Genomic DNA, 22,806 nt, shown 5'->3' on the forward strand with positions numbered 1-22,806 from the left:
CATTTTACAGATGAAAAATGAGGCTCAGAGGGATAAGGAGCATGCCTAAGGTTATAGAGTTCATAAGTTTGGGGGACAGAATGCGTATCTTGGGCATTTATCTTTGCTTACTCCCTTGATAATATAATTCAGTCCAGTCTCTGGGCTTAAATACCATCTATAGGCCAACAACTTCCAAACATCTATCTATATCTGTATCTATAGCTATAGCTTTATAGCTATATATATCCATATCTCTATCTATATCACCTATATCTAACTTCTTTTAGATATAGATAGATAAATATCTATCTATATTTATATCTATATCATCATCTATCAAGTCTAGACCTCTTCCTGGGCTCTGGATTCCTTTGTCTAACTGCCTATAAGACATTCTTATTGGATTCCTAAAATACTACTCAAACTCAACATGTCCAAAACTGAACTACTGACACTCACCTCCCAAAACCTATTCTACCCTCAGCCTCTTCCATTTCAGTTGATGGCAACTTCATCCTTGTATTTTTCTCATGCCAAAAACCTTGGAGGCACCAGAGACTAAACTCTCAGAATCTACTTTCAGTCCACAAGCAAATCCTGTACTCTATTGTTAATTTTTTTTCAGAATTCAACCACTGTTTTTTAGCACCCCATATCACCATCCTGGTAAAAGATATTATCACTGTTGGTCTAGATTATTGCAATAGCGTTATAACTGATCCCCTCACTTAAAAACTTGTTTCCCCTATACTTTATTATTGATCTAACAACCACAATTATCCTTTTAAAAAGTCAGATCATATCATTTTTCTAATCACAACCCTTCAAGGGATTCATCTTCATCAGAATAAAAACCAAAGTCCGTACAAGGACCTGTAAGGTGGACATGATCTGTACCACTCCCCTTACTTCTAAGACCTCATCTCCTAATATTCTCTCTCTCACTTCCCCACCGACCCCCCCAGCTCCAGCTTTAGTTCCTTCCTTTCTATCCACATCAGGGTTGCACTCACTGTAGGAATTTTGCACTGACCGTTCCTTCCACCTGAAGGGTTCTTCTTCCAGATACACACACGACTTGCTCCTTTCACCTCTTCAAGTCTTTTCCAACTATCTTCTTCTTAGTGAGACTTACGCTGACCATCCAATTTTGAATTTAAATGATACTTTCCCTCCCCAATATTCCCCACACTCCTTCTCAGCTTTATTGTTTTCTCCAGGGCCCTTACCATCTTTGAATACATTATACAAACTACAGAGGGTGCCAAAAAAATGTGTACACATTTTAAGAAAGGAAAAAAACTGTACTAAAATTATAATATTCAATATATACTGATAAGAAAAGGCAAATACCAGTCATGATTGACTTCTGCAATTACGAGAGGTACTCAAAATGGTCACCATCAGTGTCATTTTAATACACTTTTTTCCATCCTTAAAATGTGTACACATTTTTTTGGCACCCTCTGTATTTATTCATTAATTTCGAAGCCTATCTTCCCTAATATAGTAGTGAGACACATGAACACAGGAATTTTTATTTGCTTAGTTCACTGTTATAGCCCCAAAGCCCCAAACTGAGCCTAGCACCATAAACATCTTTGACAAAATGAATGAATCAATCTGTTTAGATTCTAGTCAGTTTTCACTATTACCAAACTTCTTACCAAATTTCTCCTTCCTCTTTGTCTCTCACTAAGAAGGATTTTACCTTTAAATAACTCTGGATTGATTACTACAAATTCTATAAACATCTGATTGTTTCATTACAATGGAAGCTTCATAAAAACATACGTCTTTACCAATGTGAATCATAACATGAAAATATTTTCATCCCCCACTGAATTTTTATCAGCCATTATTCCAGAGATTTCCATCTTAATGTATGAATTCCTTATCTCATAGGGAATAAGAATATATTATTCTCAGGGAATAAGAATATATGACCAGAGAAACAAAATCTGCAAAAGGAAAATGGTAAGGTATGAAAGAATCTAGTGAAACAATAGTAGAGTGAAGGATAAATGCAAAGACAAACCAGAAAAAAAGTATTTACAAAAGCTCATCGACAGAGGTGTTTGGCTATAACTTGGAAATTAATTTTTCAAGATCTGAATTATGTAAAACAAAACAAACAACAACAACAACAAAAAAAAACTCTACAAAAGTGTAGGGAATGAGAATGAAAAATAGAGGGTAGAAGTCACCTGAAATATTTAGCCTATCAAGCTGCTGGTGATAGGTATCACAAACTCTTCCAAAAATCAAGTCAGTATCTGTCCGGGAAAAGCTGAGTTAAGAATGAAAGGCAATGAACCTTTATTGAGCTCATACTATATCAACATATTGGGCACTTAGCAACATATTGATGCTCAAAGAGGTTAGTTAACTTAACTGAGATCATGAAATGGCCAGAAACAGACTGGATTAGAAACCATTCCTATCTGATTCTAAAGCTCACTCAGGCAATTCAGAAAGCAATAACTTTTCTCTGTTATAAGTCAAAGCAAAAGTTTTTGGAGCTAAATGACAAAGATAACATGGTTAAAAATAAAAATAAAAAATAAAAAAGATTGTCATACCATACTACATACTGGTTCAGAAAAAGTCATGCCTTTATTTGTCTGAATACCCCATTCCAGACCCCCAATAAGTGATAAACTCCCATCTTCTTTAGGGACTGTGTTACAACATCACTGATCATCATCAGGTAACATTTACTACCCTGTCTATGCAAACCTACCAGCAGAGGTTGAGAGGAAGTTTTTCAGCAGCATAGCAATAAACCACTGAGGGAGACCATCGGAGTGGTCCATCAGTCCGCCAAACATTTACTGAGGACCCAGTAGGGCTAAGCTCTCAGTCTGCTTGATAATAGGAACACTGAGCTAAAAGCCACAAGTCCCCCTGTCTTAGTCCGTTGAGGCTGCTATAACAAAGTACTGTAGACTGGGTGGTTTATAAACAACAGAAATTTTTCAGTCTGGAGGCTGGCAGTCTGAGATCAGGGTGCCAGACTGGTTCAGCGAGGGCCCTCCTCTGAGCCACAGACTTCTCTTGGTATCCTCACATGGCAGCAGGAGCGGCAAGGGAGCTGTCGGAGCCTCTTGTTATAAAGGCCCTAATTCCAGTCATAAAGGCTCTGTCTTCATGACTTAATCTCCTCCCCAGATCCCCAATACCTAATGTCATGACATTGGGCATTGGGATTCCAACATATGAATTTTGGGGGATACAAATACTCAGATCATAGCACCTCCTTTTCTTGGAGTTACATAGGGTGAGGAAGACAGATGGTAAAGGGCTGCAAAATCACACAGTGACATTGGAGAGTGCAGCCTTGGGCCTGGGGAAGGGCAGGAAGGGAATCAGGGACAACAAAATAGAGTAGACCTGGTGATTGAGAAGCTAGAAGCATGAACCATCACACAGATGAAGAGTTAGCTTGAGGAGGTGCCAAGAGCAGGTGGCAGAAACTCTGTCTCTCAGGTAAGGCTCAGGGGCCCATCCCCTGTCAAAGAATCTATTTACAAGGAACCCAGCACATATCCATTTACCAACTAGAGAACAGTAAAATAAGAATGGAGCCTCAGAAGCCAAGCAGAAATCAAATTATCACTAGCTTGTTGCACCTCCCAATTCCAGAGCTCTTTGTGAACCTATTGTATGTCCTTATGTTCTCAGAAAGGAAGGTGGGATCTTATGATAGCTATAACTATCACCCCATTGACATTAGATTCAAGAAAGAACTGCAGAAGCTGGGAATTAGGAGGGACCAACAAAGATAAGGGTAAAAATAGTTTTTACACCCATTAAACTTCAAGTATTTGTAAACCTGACAAGTCAAAAGCAACTGTAAGGAAAAAAAATTGGCAAAAGATTATAAGTATTCAAAACATATAAATAATAGTCATAATGGCTCTTGAAAGAAAATGATCTCTGCTAACGGAAAAGAAAAAAGGAAAGAGGATAGGAAGAATGTGGACAGGGCCAAGTAAAGGCTAGAAAAGAAAAGGAGAAAAGAATAATAATTGAGATAGTAGCAGAGAGTAGAAAGAGACAAAGAGAAAAAAGAAACACCTCTGCCCTTTTCTTTTATAACCATCTATGAACCATTGGATTGTTGTACCTCACAGCTTTAGCAAACATGGCTGAGGCCACAGCATAGGAAAGGGGAGTTCTCAGAATTCCATCACTGTGGCCACACAGGTCTTTCCATTCAGCATGATGTTCATTTATGAGTCAACCATAATGAGTCAACCATAATATCACTAATAATCACATGAGTCAACCATAATAATCACTAATAGTGAATATTTATTTTATTTACACGCCCTTATGTACCAGATGACTGTTAAAGGATAGAGCAAAACCACAAAATAGAAACAGATAGGTAGGTAATAGATAATAGATAGATAGATGATAGAAGATAGATAGATAGATAGATAGATAGATAGATAGATAGATAGATGATAAATGGATAGATGATAGAAAGATAGGCAAAGAGATAGATAGATAGATAGATAGATAGATAGATAGATAGATAGATAGATAGATACATAGATAGATAGATTTGTTCCAATACAATGTTAAACTCTGAGTCACCAAGTTCCCCAAGTGAAAAAAACGTTAATGTACTTCCTATACATTATTAGCAGTAAAATATACAGCATTCAGTCCTTCGATATTTCAAACTACATGCTTAGATAAACTGATGTGTTATACGGAAATACTGTACTTGGTCTTCGAGATCCCTTTCTGTGAAGTTCATGGGTTTATTATTGCCAAGATAAATACACTGAGTCGAGTCAACCATAATAATCACTAATAGTGAATATTTATTTTATTTACACGCCCTTATGTACCAAGCTTTGAGCCAAGCACTTTACATACATTTTCCTTTCCTCCTCGCAATGCTCTAAAAGCAGAGCTATCCTTATCTCCCTTTATGACTAAGGAAATGGAAGCACAGAGGGGCTGAATAAGTTGATGGAAAGCTGGAATTCACATATAGGCCCCTCTGACTATCAGACCTATGCTGTGAGTCACTCCACTACCTGACTACACTATAGCATGCTGCCGATGGCTCTGCTGTACTCAACAGCATCTTATCTTCATATCGAGCTTCATGATATATAATTTTAGACTTTGACTCATTTGATTCTTACAACTACTCTGTGAAACAGACAACAATATGTTGTCTTTCCCATTTTAAAGGTAAAAATACTGGGATTCAGCCAGGGTAAGCAGCTTCCACCAATCATTAAGACACGACAAAGTTAGAACTTCTATGTACATCACCTAATTATTGCAAGTCCAGCGCCCTAGCCACTGCATCAAGCTCTTTTCCATCCTACTTCTAGGCACAGGCAAGATTTGTCTTCATACTGCTAAAGTACTTGTTGAGAAAAAAAAAAGAGTCAGAGAAAGAGATATAATACTTGTCAATTGCCTTAAACTACCTCCCCCTCCCACCCTCTGCCATCTCATTAGATTTAAATAGCAATCCCTATATAACAGGGAGCTGTAAATGTGCCTATTTTGCACTTGACAAAGAAGGTTTTTGCTGAAAGCAACGCTTGAAGGTCCAGAATTTAACCGTATACCACTGAGTTACTATAATTATTTGGAGGAATGTTAAATATAAGCATTTGAAATCACCCTTTAATCACAATTAGCTTTAAAAATAAATGGGTTTTCAAGATATTCCAAATGTTCTGATTGTGCTTGACAAACATTGAACCAAAAACCAAGGAAAACTTTTGCTCACTTTGTAGTTTCCGTCTTCAGTTCCCCTTGTCTCCTTCTGCATCTTATCGTGACTTCTTATTTCAAATGCATTTGTTTAGGAGTTCCAGGTAGACTTCTCTGATGTTGCTGTTCATCTGTGGATGATTTAGGACCTACCAAGGCTACATCCCAGGATCCCTGCCCACGTCAGATTTCCTGTTTCTTCCTGTTGATTCTTTTTTAGGCCCTGCACCCTCAGCCTTCTCAACATACTCACTACCCCCCTTGTGGAGTGGCTCCAACACATCTGACTTCAAAGTGACATGTTGCTCCCTAAATCCTCTTTCCTGGAGCCCCTACAAAATATAAACATGCAGGTCCTTTTCCTTTCAATGTTTGTGTTGCTGATCACAAGAGGAAAAATAAAGAAGGGAAGACAGAACGAACCATGGAGAAGTGACACAACACACAGTGCCATTCTCATTTCGTATCTAAAACTCCTGATTTCCCTCTGAGGTGCCAAAATGAGCCTTTCATGTGCCTCTTCTAAACAAAGCAGAGCAATATTTCTGGAAATACTACCAACAAAATACCACTGATCCCTTATGTCCATTGGTATGCTGGCTGCCTGAGGATTTCCCCTTCTTCAGGGCAATTCAAATACAGCCATTTCATCATTTCTGCTCAGGGTACCGGGTGTTCTACCTAGCCCGTCCCCTGCCCTTGCTCAGCTTTTTGTGTACTACTAGTAAGAATACTGCTATAGACTGAATGTTTGTGAACCCTAAGATTCCTGTGTTGAATCCTAATCCCTAATGTGATGACTTAGAGGTGGAATCTTTGGGGGTGATTAGGTCCTAAGGGTGGAGCCCCATGAATGAGATTAGTGCCTTTATCAAAGAGACCTTAAGGAGGTTCCTTCCCCTTCTGCTGTGTCGAGAAGACAGCTGTCTATGAAGCAGGAAGGAGGGCCTCACCAGACACAGAATCTGTTCATCTTGGGCTTCCCAGCCTCCCGAAGTAGGAGAAATATTTTTCTGTTGTTTAAGTTGCCCAGTCTATGGTATTTTTGTTATAAGAGACTAAATGGACTGACAAGTACAGCATAATAACCACCTCCTTTCTCACACTCAAATCAATATTTGGACATTCCCTTCTCTTTCTCTTAAGCCAGTGATACAGCTATCATGTTGCTGAGACAGATTAGTTAGCATGTTGTTAGGCAGACAGGAAGGTCCCTGGTAAATTAAACATAAGACAGCCATACCCTGAAACTCCAGGTTCTGAGATAACTCATGCACTCCAGAATACAATGTAACAGCACCTTGAGGTTAATAAATTATCTCATAAATCCCTTTTGGCCAGACAAACAGAACAGACCTGATAGATAGGAGACAACTAGTTATTTTGCTAATCCCTTCAGGATGGGCGAACAGAACAAACCTGATAGATGACTTCCATTAAAAGCCACCAGCTCCCCTTCCCCAAAAAAGCAAGGGAAGGTATAAAAGTAAGAGCTTTTTTGGCCTTAGTCAGGGGGCATCCCATTCGGGAACTCCCTCCCACTACGGAGTTACATTTCTTTGCTTTATAATAAACTATCCTCTTTTACAACTCCTTGCCTCTCCTTGGTCCGTGTTTCCATTCTTCGGTTTCACAAGACACGAACCCCTCACTCACTCACAGAAAAATCTCCTACATTATTGCTAGCAGACATAGTTTGCGGACAAGGTATGAGGATGACCATTTCAGATCCTACAAGCCCCTCTCTTCTCTGGGCTTTCTGTTCCGATATGCCACACATCCCAATGCAACCTAGGCATGGAGATGCCACTGAAAGACCCTCTCTGTGCAAAGCTCAAGCTAACCCCTCTGCCCTGATGGCAACCTTTCACTGCCACTGCTGCTTTCTCCTCATCCTCTTTCCAGGGAGAAAAAGTTCCTTTCTACCTTCCTGCCCATGGGGTGGGCAGATCATCTGATATCTGTAGGTGCAGGGCTTCCGACTTCACCCATCATCCCAGTCCAGAAGTTCTCTAGACATCTGGGGGTCACGTTTCCCTGAGGAAATACTCATCAACGCCTGTCAGAATCCGGGCAGAGGGCAAAACTCTTGTGGATCTTTTCCTCAGCAGTGGTCCCTTTTTCTAGACTGAAAAGCACAATTTTAAAAATTTAAATGAAACAGAAGATCCATGGATGGATGGATGGATGGATGGATGGTTGGATGGATGGATGGATGGATGGATGGATGGATGGATGGATGGATGGATGGATAGATAGATAGATAGATAGATAGATAGATAGATAGATAGATAGATAGATAGATAATAGGTAAACCAAAAAATAAATAACGTGTTTCTTTGCCTGAGAGGCAAATTTGTATACCCAAATTTATATCCCACGGACAGAAGGATATTAAATCAGAGTCTCGCTGCATGCCCCCAACGACCCTGACCCAACCACTTCATATCACAAATCGTTTAGACCTGAGCGGATTGTCAGAGAAGCAGTTTGACAGGGGCGGGGTGGGGGTGACAGGAAGAGAATGAGAGACTGTTACAAACAAAAAAGGATAAATATTGCCAGAGAGTCAAGTGCAACAACTCCTCACTCTCATTTTCTCTTTTCCATCTGTAGTACAATCCCTAAATAATCAAGTACTTTCTTGAAGTGAATGACAGTTACATGGAAACGAACCTAAAAAAGCATTTGTCATAGACATTATGTACTGCAAACATTATTGTTTTATTCTATTTATTATAATCAGGTCAACAAAGGGCGACTAACTGGACCAGTGGATAACATTGTATTTTATAGAATCATTCTTTGTTGTGATTATTTGTGATGAGATTTACCTGAGGCTGTCAAAGCTGGGGTGCTGGGAAGTGTTAAGAATAAAGCCCTTTTGTTAAAAGAACGACAGAAATTCTGCCTTTCCAATGTTTTTTGTTTTTGTTTTTGTTTTTTTGTTTTTGTTTTTTTTATGATTTGGATTAGAATTGGCGAAGATAAAACAACAGAAGACCTCGTCATGTTCACTAAACCTTGGCCAGAGAAACCTCCCCTCCAAGAACAGACAGACAGTCAGAATCAATACATTTTCCTGAAACATTTTTTCAGAGTGGTAATTACAGAAGGGTATCTTCAAGACTGTACACATTTGACCATTTCCTCATGAAAGGTCAGTGTGCTAATAAAGATACATGACTTCTATTTTTCGTTTAGTGTACTGATTTTTCTATTCTCCACCACAGGACTCAAAAACAAGTTCACCTGATGTCCTTACAGCAACCCTGGTTTTACTGTTTTACAACAAAATCACTAGTGCATATATGTGTGTGTGTGCATGTGCATGTGCGTGTGTGTGTGTGTGTGTGTGTGTGTGTGTGTATTAGAAAGACAGAGAGAGAAAATGTGTTTGAGCACTGGCCTGTGCATCTAAAATGTTTTATTTTTCATCTTGATTTTTGGTAACATCATTTACATTACAAAAACAATAAACTGGCATAAGTTTCAAACACAAACTTGCTAATAGTATCCTAAAAAGGGACAATGGCAGGATCAAGAGAATACCCCTTGCTCTAAATATAATTTTACATTTTGAAATATGATTTACTTTCTGGATTGCAGCAAGGCAATTACCATTCCCAAATAGTTCAAGTGGGAGAAATGAAGTGGCTGCCACTAGTCCAGCAATTTGGAATTGCTGCTAACAGGGTTTACATATCAACTTTTCTGCCATTGTTTTTTAGAAAATACAATAAAATCTTACTATTGATGCAATTCAAGCCTTATTTTCAGCTCTGCTAATGCTTAAGACAAAACTGTGTAAGTGGCTCCCTCTGGTGCTGCCATTAGTATTAGTTTTTTATTCACAACCATAGATACAAACCAGATTATCTAGGAAAGCTAATACAGGCCCCACAGGGCCTGTATTACTAGAAATGTCTTTGGGGATAGAATTCCACTTGGCATAAAATTAGACGAGGACGATGTTTTTTGTAGTATGAGAATAGGCATGCATTCTTCCTTGGCCTTTGTTTTACTTCATATACACCAAAGGGAACTGCAAAAGGTAAATGAAAAGTCACGCTCACTAAACCCTAGCTAGAGTCTCCCATTCTTGTGGCTGAAAATGCTAATACCCCAAGAAACAACTTAAGTACTCCTAATGGACTTCCCCAGGGCCATCAGTCACCAGCCCTGGACTCCACTTTCACCTGTGTCCTACTCAGCAGAGATGAGAGTAAAAGTGAGGTCATAAAACATCTGTTGCAAGAGGCCACTGAAGGGACCAGAAGAGCATCTCTGCATGGCAGTGAGCAGGAAGCTGGCAAAATCTCCTTCATGGCTGCAATCCATAGTTGTCTCCAATGAGCACTCTTCAATACAAGCCCTGCCCACAGCCGGCCAATTTAGGCTCCGAAGGCAGTCACCACAGTGATTAGTCTAAGGCAATCTACAGGCTCTCCCATGTTGATCTTGTCCTCCTCTCTGCAAAGCCTCCCTGATATATTTCTCTAAAGCACAGCATAGCCTCCACCACCAGCCAGAATGTTAATGCATTATCACTCTGTACACTGAGAAAACAAGTGACCATATGCAGCCTATGCCAGTGGAGCTGTAACTGTGAAGAACAATGGCTCTGAGTCAACAACAGAATTAAACTACTCCCTCTTGTGAAGCTCTTCTGAATATTTTAAGTGTTGCCTTGAAAGTGTGGGATTATGTGCAAGCATAAACATTAGCTTAATGCAATTTTTTGGTTCAAAATATGCCACAGTTTAAAAATCAGAATTGAAATGCAGAAAATAACTTTGGGATAAATTTAATTTTTTTCAAGTGTGATTAAAACATGATTGAAGAGGCATACTTTATGTATAATTAAAGTTGCTTTGTAATTAAGAGATTTAAGCATGTATAGAAAATGATACAGCTTAGTTTGGAGATTTTACAAAGGCGCCTATTAAACACTCACTCCCGAGCAAGCCTATGACTCAAATGTTTTCACATTCTAATGCTGATAGAGTTCCTGAATTTTTTTTTAAAGCTGCCAATTTCACCATTTCTAAATGCTTTATCCTTCTTTCATGTGTTAGTGAAATAAAAACAGCCCTATCTTTCTTGCATTAGCCAAGACAGGGATATAGAACACTCTCTCTCTTAATTTCAAGCCTCCAGGAGAAAAAAGGATTCCCAGAATCTTTGAGACAGAGTTTGACTTATCTGTCTTCTCCACTGTGTCTAGCACCACGTTAGACCTAGTACACAAAAGTGTGTGATAAACAGCTATTACTGAATGAGCAGAGTGCGTTTTTGTATGTGTGTGGAAGGTTATTACGGTAATAAGAACACTTTGGGACAGTCTCTGTGTGCCAGGCAATGGTTCTATCGTACATTATTTCATTTAATCCCACAACAGCCCTGCGGTTGGCATTATCAGACCTATTGGGCAGATACATCAACTAAATTAAAAAAAAAAGGATGAAGACTATACAGAATCACACATTTTAATATTAACATAGCAACAGGATCCTCCTTTTGGGCTAACGAATGAGGCAGAACAAACGTGATTTTTCTGTCTTGTTCATTTTTTGTTGCCCCTTTCCACACCCCAGCTCCTCAATCCCCTCCCCCGCCATTGCCTCTCGACCTTCCTGCAGAGTCCAAAAGCTTCTATCTGGTAAGAACCTGGCTCAGACCGAGGCTTTGTCTCACTGGCAATGGTTTAAGCTGATTTTCCTGGCCTTCCCCATCAATATCTATCTATTTTATGCTTCATTCATTTTAGCTGAGTATCACATGGGCTAGGAAAAATTCATACAAATGTATTCGTACTAGAATGTTCGTTGCTGATATACATAGTTAGAAGGTTTTCGCAATAGTCCCATGGTGCGATGGGAAATTTTTAATTTGGGTTTTGGTTTTAGATACAAAAAGGCACCCATGGAAAATACTCCAGCAATCAGAAGGAATGGATACGGGAGTAAAAAAGGAATACTCACAAGGATAAGGAAAAAAAGCATGCTGGATTTGTTTTCCTGGTGACCAAGAACACATTTCCAAGTGTCTTTTCCTTTTCTCATCTAAACAGTGTATGAAATATGAATAACCTTCCTAAGAAAAGCAGTTGTTTCTTCTCATGCTTTCTCATATCTGGCATTCACCTATAATTTTCAATTAAATCAGACAGATGGACGAATGGATAGAAGGACAGATAGATAGAAGACAGATAATACACACACGTATATATACAGAGGGTGCCAAAAAAATGTATACACATTTTAAGAAAGGAAAAAGTTGAATTAAAATTGTAATACTCAATTGCTATGTTATACTAATAACAAAAGATGAATACAAGTCATGTGTATACATCTTTTTGTCACCCCTGGTATATTACTATTTTGTAAGCTTGAGTACAGCAGGAGATTTAAAGGATATTTCAAACTTAAAGACACTCTTTATACTCTCTGTATCTCCCTGATAGACTATTTCACTCCTGTGATTATGCCTTCTTTCTGCCCTATAGCATCATCACCACACTTGTTCTTGTCAGGGTTGCATGGTAGAGAGAGGGCCCCATAGGAGAGAGGTGGTTCTGTGAAGTTTCATGCTTCTTTAGAGTTTAAGAGAAGACTGGTGAGGGAATGACATTCTAAATCGAATACTAGGACTATTCCCAGTGTATTTCTGACTGGCAGAGTCATAATGAACCAATTTGAGAGAAATTATGACCATGTTTATGGAGTTCTATAGAAAACACGCTCATGTTCTTCTGATCCTCCCTGTTCCCTGGGTGCTGGTTATTCTAGCACTGATTCCCAAAATGAGCTGCTATTTTTACGGAGAGTGGATTCAAGGAGAGTCAGGAGGGACATATTGATTTCATGTGCAATTTAGTAGAAATAGAGGGATATATCTCACTTGAAATTGTACCTTTTAGATTTTAAATAATGTTACAATTTTTTAAGTGATGAGGATGGACCACTCGGTGTTAAAAGACAGATTAACGCCAACTGAAGTCTTTCTACCTTAAGCAAATGAGACATTTTGACTATAAGTGTCCTGTAATCAGCAGATCTGAAAGAACTGACTGAAATACTATATTGAAAAAGAGGATGGGAAAGAATGTGTTTTGGGAGACGGAGTGTTGCCTGTACTTCCCCGGATGAGAGCAACCAGGTTAGAGAACACTATCTGGGCAGGCTATGATAAGAAGAATCTCCTCATTGGATGACAATCAATCAAATGATCTCAAATTGATTTGGTATCAACCAGTTAACATTAGTATACATGTACTCAGATAGTTAAAGTTTCCAATTTAGATATTTAATTTGTTTTCTGGGCGATACGATTTTTTTCTGATATGAGTGCTATGAACCAGTTTTCACAAGGACCAGTTTATCTCAAGGAAAATACATAACTAGATATTTCTGATGGGCAGAGGTCTTAAGCCAAACTACTCAACACAAAATGAGATGCATATTTTCAATAAGCACTCTGTTTCTTCCTGTAGTGGTATTTCTGAATGTAGATTGTTTTATTCATCTATTATTTTTACTTTAGAAAAAGTATAGAATGATCAACTACCTCTGCTACATGTCCTATTCTTAATTTTCATTGCTTTTATTCAAGCAATGCTTCGCTCCCTCTTCTCCGTTTACTCACATCCCAACATCTTCCAAGTAGCACGTTCTTCACTAAAGCTCCCTAAGAGAACTCCATTCTTTATAAGTTCTGGCAGTTATCACCAGGCTTTCTAAACTAATAATTCTATAATCACAGATACATATCAAATATGGTGCTGATACATGTATTACTGCCCTGTATGTAAAATTGACACAGGAACGTATGACACAAAGATCGGGATATTCAGGTCCAAGCTCCATCATTCTATAAACCGAGCACGTCATGTCACCAGCAAACTGAGGAGGTTGACCTACAACTGTCTAAAAAAATCATTATGACCCTTTCAACCTCTCATCTGAAAATATCTTCAGATAGTTATTGAAACATTTCAAAATGAATTAATCCTTTTTACAGCATGTGTTACAGATCATCTGGAATCAAAAATTGTGATTTTTCCCCCTTTAGTCATAAAAATGTGATTGCAATGTGCATATATAATCTCAACACCAACACCCTATTTAATGGTCTAAGACTTTAAGCCATTAAAGTATATTTTCCACCTTAAATACTAGTATCTTGAATATTTTTCTTATGGACAAAGTGACATAAGTAGAGGATTAAAATAATTTAATAAATTATTCAATAAAATTCTACTTGTAGCAATATTATATTTCTAACTTATGCATTTCTATATTTTAATCATATTTAAAACCAGCTTCAATAATATATAGTCAAACAAGGAAGGGTTTTCTTCATACTCTATAAATCAACTCACTTTATGGCAAAATAGGTAGGTGAGAGGGAACACAGTGTTTTCTTTGTGGTGACTAGAGGTACAATGAGAGAAAGGACAGTGGTATGCCTCTGGAGAGCTTGTTATTCATCAGAAAGTAAGTACCCAGCTTTCTGACCACTTAAGAGCAGTGGCAATTTTCAAATACAATACAGAGAAGAAACACTGTTGTCTGTGGAATTGCACAGTAAGAACTGTCAAGATACATCCACAAACAGTAGTATCTGACTGATCCAACCCAAGATTCTCCTTCCTTTTATTCATATTTTTAAAAGATCAGTAGTATGTGGCTAAGTAACGATAAAACAAAAAAACAAAACAAACAAAGGAAAGAAAAATTCAGTTTTATCTGTCAATTTTCTCTTGCTTTTTACTCATGACTCTCCTTTTAAGCCAAACATTTACACATAGTGATAGCTAATTCCTTGTAAAGTTTTCTTGGTTCTTAATGGAAAGTGCATTTTCTCCTTGCCTCTTCCCACTTTTGCATCCTTTCCTTGGCTTTTATTTGTTCAGTAATCTTTCTCATCCAGTATATTTGAGAAGGGTCCCAAATCTCAACTGTTCTGTTGAACTTTCTGCACTGCTTACAGTTCTTTAATGAACAGATAATGTATGTGTAAGCCTCAAACAAACTGTAAAATCTCAAAGCTAAACAATACACAATGCATCTTAAAGCTATATATTATATATTTTAAGCTTATCACTTTAAAGTAACACTTCCATAATATTGCACATTTATATAAAACGAGCTTAAATACATATAATTATGAACATTGTTTATTACTGATTATCCCCCCCCCGAACAGTTCTGAGAGCCAAAAGACACATTTAATTTCAATGAGTGCAACTATACATTTTAAACATAGAAACCAAGGTCCAGAGAGATGAAGTGAATTACAGGAAATGAATAGATAGTTATTAGAAGAGTCTGCTCTACAAACATAGGTCTCGATTACTAGTCATGTGCTTTTTTCCCCCTAATTGTTATCTATTTGGAAGACTAGCTACATTTTACATATGCAAACTGGGAGGGTAAGTAGAGAATAAAAAGGGCCAGGATCAGATTCTAATCATACTAAGAATTATGTAGTCATCTCTCTTATACAAATGCTTTGAGATTAATTTAAATAGTTGGTTAATTAATAACCATTACTGCTTTAGTTTGTTTAAAAAATGTGGATACATGTATCATCAGAGTTACCATACCATTGACTCTGACAAACTTTTCTTTTAACCTTTAACATCTCTGAAATCAGGATGCATTTTATAATTCCTTAGAGTCAAGAAGTAGTGGAAGTATAGTTGCCACTAACTTTGCATGGAAAAGTTGGATGTATTCCTGTTGCCATGATCAGACAATTACACTCCCCAACATTTCAGAACAATTTAAGAAAGGGATATGAACTCTGGTCATTGTCTGAAAATCTTCAACTGTCACATTCTAGTAAGATCAACAAAATACCAGCATTAAACCTGTCAGAATGTATCAGCTGCTTGGAATGAAATCCTGAAGACAATCATGGAGCACTCTTAAGAAACAGTGTATCACCAACACGTATAGACTACTGTCCATAAAAACATAGATATGAATGGCTATAATTAAAAAATGTTTTTTATTCAGAAGAGTGAAACCTGAATAGGACAACATTTTTTAATATTATACTGTTTATACATATATAAGATTGATATATTATAAAAATCTACATCTATTTAAGTCTAAATGCTTGTTATGAAAGTGTAAAATAAAAATTCTAAGTGGTAGAATTACGCAATAATTTAATTTGGGGTGTTTCTTCTTTCTAAAGTGTACATAAAATAATGATACATCCTGTAATCAGTGGTTCCTTAGTTTTGGGGTAAACATGGTATATTAAATATGGAATTAAATAGTTTATTCCCTGAGAGAGGCTTCGGGAGCTTGCAACACCTAGGGTCAATGCTGTGAACCACAATTATTTCACAATAGATTTGTTGAAGTGCAAGATACTGCCCAGGTCCAGAACAGAGAAGTTCCAAGAAGTTTAGAAAACATACTCCCATGGCAGCTTTCATTTCATACAAGAACCTCATTAAAATGTGGATCTATTTAAAACCCAATTTCACTATGTTTCCACTTTCAAATGCACCTTCCATTAAAACAAAAAGGAGAAGCATCTGTTTCTGACCCCAAACACAGATGGAGCTACTAATTATCATTTAAGTTTGATTCAAAAAAAAGTTCTCCTGGAGGGGAGGAGCCAGAGTCAAAGACATTTCTGTGGTGCAAAGGCTTCAGGCATGGAGCCCGAACAAAGAACACTGGGTAGATAGAAAGATGATACACTCAGAAAATGTGTTCTAAAACGCTATACTAAACCAATGAGATAGGCAGTGACCATCACAAAATTTGCTTTGAAACAAAAGGAGAGCTTTCGTGTTAAAGCTTATTTGCCTCTTTATATTCGGGAGACAGTTATTAGGTAGGTATGACGTTACTGAAATTCTAAAGCTAGAGAGAAAAAAATGAAAAGCAATTGCTATCTGATTCTAGAGCAAAATATGTATAACGAATACAGCTTATTTAAACTTTCCCCACCTTCCCAGCCTTAGTTTCCCATCTGTCTGTAAATTATAATGTGTATCTCCATCAAAATGACTCAAGCACCATTGGTACCTCCTTCCTCTGGAATCCTATTGCACATGTTGACGGCAGCATAATTCAGTAGTTTACTGCACACAATAGTGTCTAATTTCTGAACATATATTCACTCAGGAAAATGATATTTATTGAGTGATGTATGATAGCATTCATTTGTTTGTACATGCATATACACATATACTTGTATATTCTTCCTCCATCCAAAAATAATTTGAAGCAGCTTGTGATAAAAATATCAAACACAATCAAATCAAAGCAAATTTTAAGTTTAAAAAATGGATTCAAATTATGAAGCATGGTAAAACGAGATGGTTAAGGACCCCGTTTTTAATTGAACACAAAACTGACTCTGTGCTTCCATGAAGTCAGACAAAATGAAAACATAGCTTTTGTTTTTGTTTGTTTGTTTTTGTTTTTATAAAAAGACTCATAGATGCCTTCCTTAGATCCTCTGAGTAAGCAGTTATCAAAAGCAGAGGGGTAATTATAATTTGGGTATAAATGATAACAAGTCCTTCTTCATGATAGTAATTGGCAGAAGAGGTCAGTCATTTCTTACATTATTCTTGAATTATGATTGTAAGATCATGTGACAAACACAAATGATCTATTTAGTAAGGAGGACATGTTCTGGTTTAACTATGGTTGCTACATGATATAGGTGTAAGTTGAAAAGGTTAAGATTTGGGATTTCAACATGTAATGTAGCATAATTCAGTGTTTATAACTATTCTATCCTGGGCCCATTTCTACATTTTCTATTTTTTTAGGCATTATTTAAAAAAAAAAAATCTGGAACATCATGAAGGTAATCATTCTACACCAGAAACATGCAGCCTGGCTTGTATACAGTTTATGGCCATGGATTCAAAAACCATTTAATTCTTGGGTGTGTGTGTGTGTGCATTTAATTCTAAAAAAGTATTCCACATTATAAGAAATTTGAGGAGGACAGAATATGATGTTTATGGCACACCCTATCAGGTACCCTTAGGTTACAGCTATTGCCTCCTTCCTCCAGTTAACAAGAGCTTTGATTTTGTTTAAGTGTGATATTGCTCTGTCCACAGAAAAAGCAGACCCCTCCTCCAGGCCAGGGGAAGGACCATGACTGATCAAAACCAATCATGCAATGCATTTCTCTTTGCCGGTGATTAGTTTAGGAGTCGGATGTGTCATGGGTTTAGTCAATCAGGCCTAAAGGAAAGTCTGCTGAGAGCTTGTGGGAAAATTTTCTTTTCATTCCCATGAGAAAAAGACTGCCTCTCTTCTTTTTGCTTTGAGTGAGACCATTTGAAGAGGTGATGTTTGGTTCTGTGGTAGTCAGCCATATTGTCTATCTTCTTTCTAAGATGGGGAGCCAAGAGAATTTTAGCAAAGCTGTCTCAGAGCCCTGACATCCTTGAACTGCTGAGTTCAAGGGCCGACATACCTCCCGATCCTTGTTCTGCAAAACACTGTTTCCCCGAAAATAAGACCTACCCAGAAAATAAGCCGGAGCATGATTTTTCAGGAGGACATCCCCTGCACATAAGCTCTAATGCATCTTTTGGAGCAAAATTTAATATAAGACCCGGTCTTATTTTTGGGGAAACACAATAGTTGAAAGTATTTACTAATTAGGCTTGTAATTGGGTATTCTGTGATTTGCAAGCAAAATTTTCTTAATAGACAGCATATTTTATATTTCTATATTCTACACAGAACTGAGCAAAACTGGCATACAACAAACACATAGAGAGTGAAAGACAAGGGTAAGAAATTAAAAAAAAATATCTTTGTAATCAATCAGACAAGATAATTGGCCATCACAGTAATGTTGCTATAGTTTTGTAAAGTAGAATTCTTTCCATGGTACCCAATAGTACTATGTTACCACACTACGGTAAATAGTTGAGCAACTTAAAGTTACTATAACGCATGCTAACACATCTGTATAGGAAAACATTATTTTACCTAATGTCATCACTAGCATGTGCTGTCTTTCTAAACATGAGCATTAGAAAGGAGTATTAAAACAACAAATCTGCATTTTTACCTGTTTTGACAACATTTCTCATGATTGACCACTGTCTTATTTGTAAGTATTAATAGCAAAGTTTATTGCTTTCTTCAATAGACCAGAGGAGATAGATAATGTACTGTCTGACAAAAAAATAAATAAATAAAAGTTAGAAAAAGCAAGATGCCTCCATTCTGCCCAGTTATTTTCTAAGTAAAATATCATCTGGAGGAAAAAAATAGCACAGTATTATCATAGTTATTGTATCAATACTTATCATGTGAAAAAAATGATATCTATTCTCTTATGGCTATTTACTTTTTCTCCTTTTCAAAGTATTTAGGTGAATTGTATATATTCATATTTATTCTATCATAGTGGCAAACACTTCTAGTTTCCAAATCCATTTTGAGTGCAAATCCATTTCACCTTCTTTTTTCAAAGATTCTGATTTTCCCAAGGTAGTGGGTATGCCCCACTAAAAATATATTTCCCAACTACTTAGAAATAAACACCTGACAGAATTCTGGAAGTGATGTAAGAATAGAAGTCTACAGGGAGAATGTCCACATCACAAAAAGAAGACAAAATGCTCAAGAAAAAGGCTTGTTTGATCCTTCCTTTCTTTTCTTTCTTCTTTATTTTTTTCTAACAACTTCATAGAGTTCTCTACCATTCATTAAGGGAAAAAAAAAAAAATCCTCACCACCACTGTAATGCAAAGAAAAAGGGGGACTAGGAAAAAGGGAATTGCCTTCCTTCTGACTCTGGAGTAATTGTTGTCAACTAAGAATTATTTTACTTCTCAGGGACATTTGGCAATGTGTAGAATATTCGTGGTTGTCATTCTTGGATGGATGACTCGGGTGTGCTACCGGCACCTAGTGAGTAGAGGCCAGGTCAGAGAGTCACTAAACATCCTCCAATGTACAGGATACTCCCCCATGACAAAGACAAAGACTTACCTGCCCTAATATGATGATAGTGCTAAAACCGAGAAATCCTGACCTAGAGTACTCTTTGTTATCTTTTGGGCGTCCTAGAAAGCAGACATGATGCCAGCTGCACAGCAGCAACCTTATGACCATGAGAAGTAAAGTACCAAGATGATGGAAAAAGCCTGATTCTTGATTAAATGTTTAAGGACTGTCTTCTCCTGAGTTTTTAATGATGTGAGATAAATAAACCCTTATTTGCTTAATCCACTGTTAGCTGGGTTTTCTGTTGCCTCAGAGCCACATATATTTCTAATAATGCATTTATTATATATTTGTGATGTACTCTAAGTTCAGACATGGGGCTCTGAAATGAAATGATAAATCAGATATGGTTGGTGACCTCTGGGAACTTACTATCTAGTATGGAGAACCATCAGAAAGGTGAGCTACTCCTGGTATAAATAATGTGTTTTGGGAGCTCAGAGTAAGGATACAGGAAGCAAGCAGGATGATGGAAGAGAGAACACTCTAAAGAAGCAAAATGTTCTCTGCTCCTATGATTGGTGTGGGAATGGGGCAGTGGGGAGGGGAGTGAAAAGTAATCCATGAAGAACTATTAGCATAAGTAAATCATAGAAGCCTAAAGTGGTTTGTACTATTGGGGGGGAAATAGTAAGTCAGAGTCTTATGAATGAAACAATGAATAAATTAGGGAGGAGTTCCAGGTGGAAGGTGTTTTAATCTGAAAAAAGGAAAGTTTGGGAGTAAATTGTGAAAAAAGTTGAACGCCGTCAGTGTTCTGGACTTTAGCATCCAAACTGTGAGGAACCATTGGCCATTGTTAATAAAAGATCTGTAAAACCAGACTTATGTTTTATAAATAAATAAACAAACAAATAAATAAATAATTGACCTGGACTTGGATGATTACATTTACAAATAATTAAAATATAACTGAGGAATAATCAGAATTCAAAGAGGAATCATCACATTTATAAAATAAAAAGATGGAAGTAGACATCAAACTTCACTTCAAAATACTTTCAAATGTGGCAAAAGTGTACTGTTGAACTGTTATGGTTTTAAGTCTTAACTGTAAATTCCAAATGTGTTTTGCTTACAAAAACTACAAATTAGTATTTGTCAGGTAACTCATAAAATAATTCCTTTGTGTAGAAATTTAAAAAAAAAAATCTAGAAACAAACCATTACTGTGCTTTGCAAAAAATGTTAAAATTACTTGTTTCAACACATGAAAACCAGAGAGGTATTTATCAAACATACCTAAATCCGTATTAATATCACCCCAAAAAAAGTTGTCAATAACATTAAAATGTATGTTGAAAAAGAAAATTTAACTCAGAGGGCTGATCTGTATTCTCTATAGTTAGTTACCCTGTAAAAAAAAAAAAATCCTAAATAACCAATTTAAGAAAACTCAAAGGAAGATATAGATCCTGCCACTGGATAACAATGTGGAAATAACAAAAGTGGAATAAACTATGAGAAGTTCAGGGTTGGAGGAGACTTCAGAAAGTCAGGGAAGTTACCCAGCCATCCAGAGTCATCAGGCCTTCACTCTACCTGCAGCAAAGGGAGTTCTCAGGCTACCTTCTGTGAGTTTATATTCTACCTTTAATTTCAAAACAATCTAGACATTCATATATGAAAACACGTTATACTTAAATATAAAAGGACCTATTCATAAAATGAAACCCCACTGAGGGAATAAAGATAAGATTGACAGAAAGTATTTTGGGGGTGAAAGAAACGAAACTATAGGAGGGGAGCTAAAGAGGGCTTTCTTCACTCCACACTGCAGGAACTGTATGCATAGTCTGCTGCAAGACTGACTCCTTCAATTTCTTCTTATGTTAAGAGGATTGGAAAGACTAACCGTAGAATAGCAGGCTTACAGAAAACAGTTACTTCTTTTAATCAAACCATGTAATCAGAGGGCCTGAGTAATGATTAACTTCCACTTTCTCTGTGAATCACTCAATCACTCAGCGGTGCAGATAGGCTGAGATTCATTCCCTGCCAAGGGCACAGTAAACAATGTTTTTGGACTTAACATTTAATATTTTAAAGACGTGCATGGCCCTCGCTTCTGCGATCATTTCAAAAAGCTAGTGTTCTTCTAGGTTGTAATGGCTGATTGAAATGCCAAGGCATTTTATAGGTTTTACACTCAAACACATGTACCCATACTTTTGCTCAGTGATATTTTTATATCTATGATTCTAATTGTAGCTAAGCACAATTAATTATTGAGGAATATGTTATGACCCTGTAATTTTTATGTGCACCATGAGAATTTATTTAAGGGAAAATAGTTTACTGTAGTTTTAGTATAAAAAGAAGAAAAACGAGTATATTAAGTACCTGTAAAAACGCAGAGTAATAGACACAGGGTTAGCTAGCTATCTGAATTCATGTTTCCTAAATCCTACATGCAACACTATGGTACTGGAGATGAAAAAAAAATAAATGGTATAATCCCTTTGTGGAGGCCAACTTCTCATGATTTAGAATAACCACAAATGAATCAAATTTCAGACATACGAGTATAACTTCCCTAATAAGACACTAACAATCTTTTCTGAAATAAATTATTCCCAACTCAAAAATCTCAGCCTAAATAATTTCAAATTCACTGCAAGTGGTTTTTCATTTCTATTCACAAAGCATTGTGCTGGACAGTCAAGAGCCAGTAAAGAGCATTTTGAATATTTGGACTACCTTCTCTTCCCCGGGGGGTTATTGCCCAATAATGAATAACCTAGTTTCTCAGCTCATCACGGGGTATCTAGGGAGTTACATCTTGACTTGAACCACGCAGATCTGAAAATCACTTTGCAGGAAATGTGGGGAAGAGCAACTTTCTTATCCCTGTCAAACTAAGAGGCGGAACCAGCCCCTGAACTCGCCAGAGGACCTGGGGAGAGCAGGAGACTGAAGGCAGCTGTCTGCTCAGCCCGGGCTTCAGGCAAGGGTTTTCTTCTGGAGGCTGCATTGTACCTCCATCTGCTCGCCTTCGTATTTCCCAGGGAACCCTCCCCGCTCTCTCCTTTCCTTATTTCTCTGG

The 22,806-nt window shown here is 37.3% G+C and overlaps 1 protein-coding gene across 6 annotated transcripts in view; it reads right to left on the reverse strand.

The window, feature by feature from the left end:
- The window catches only part of NLGN1 (neuroligin 1), a 794,578-nt gene that overhangs the window by 769,602 nt on the left and 2,170 nt on the right, over positions 1-22,806 (reverse strand). The window lies entirely within an intron of this gene.

Source organism: Rhinolophus hipposideros, assembly GCF_964194185.1.
Source record: "Rhinolophus hipposideros genome assembly, chromosome: 2".
NCBI lineage: Eukaryota > Metazoa > Chordata > Mammalia > Chiroptera > Rhinolophidae > Rhinolophus > Rhinolophus hipposideros.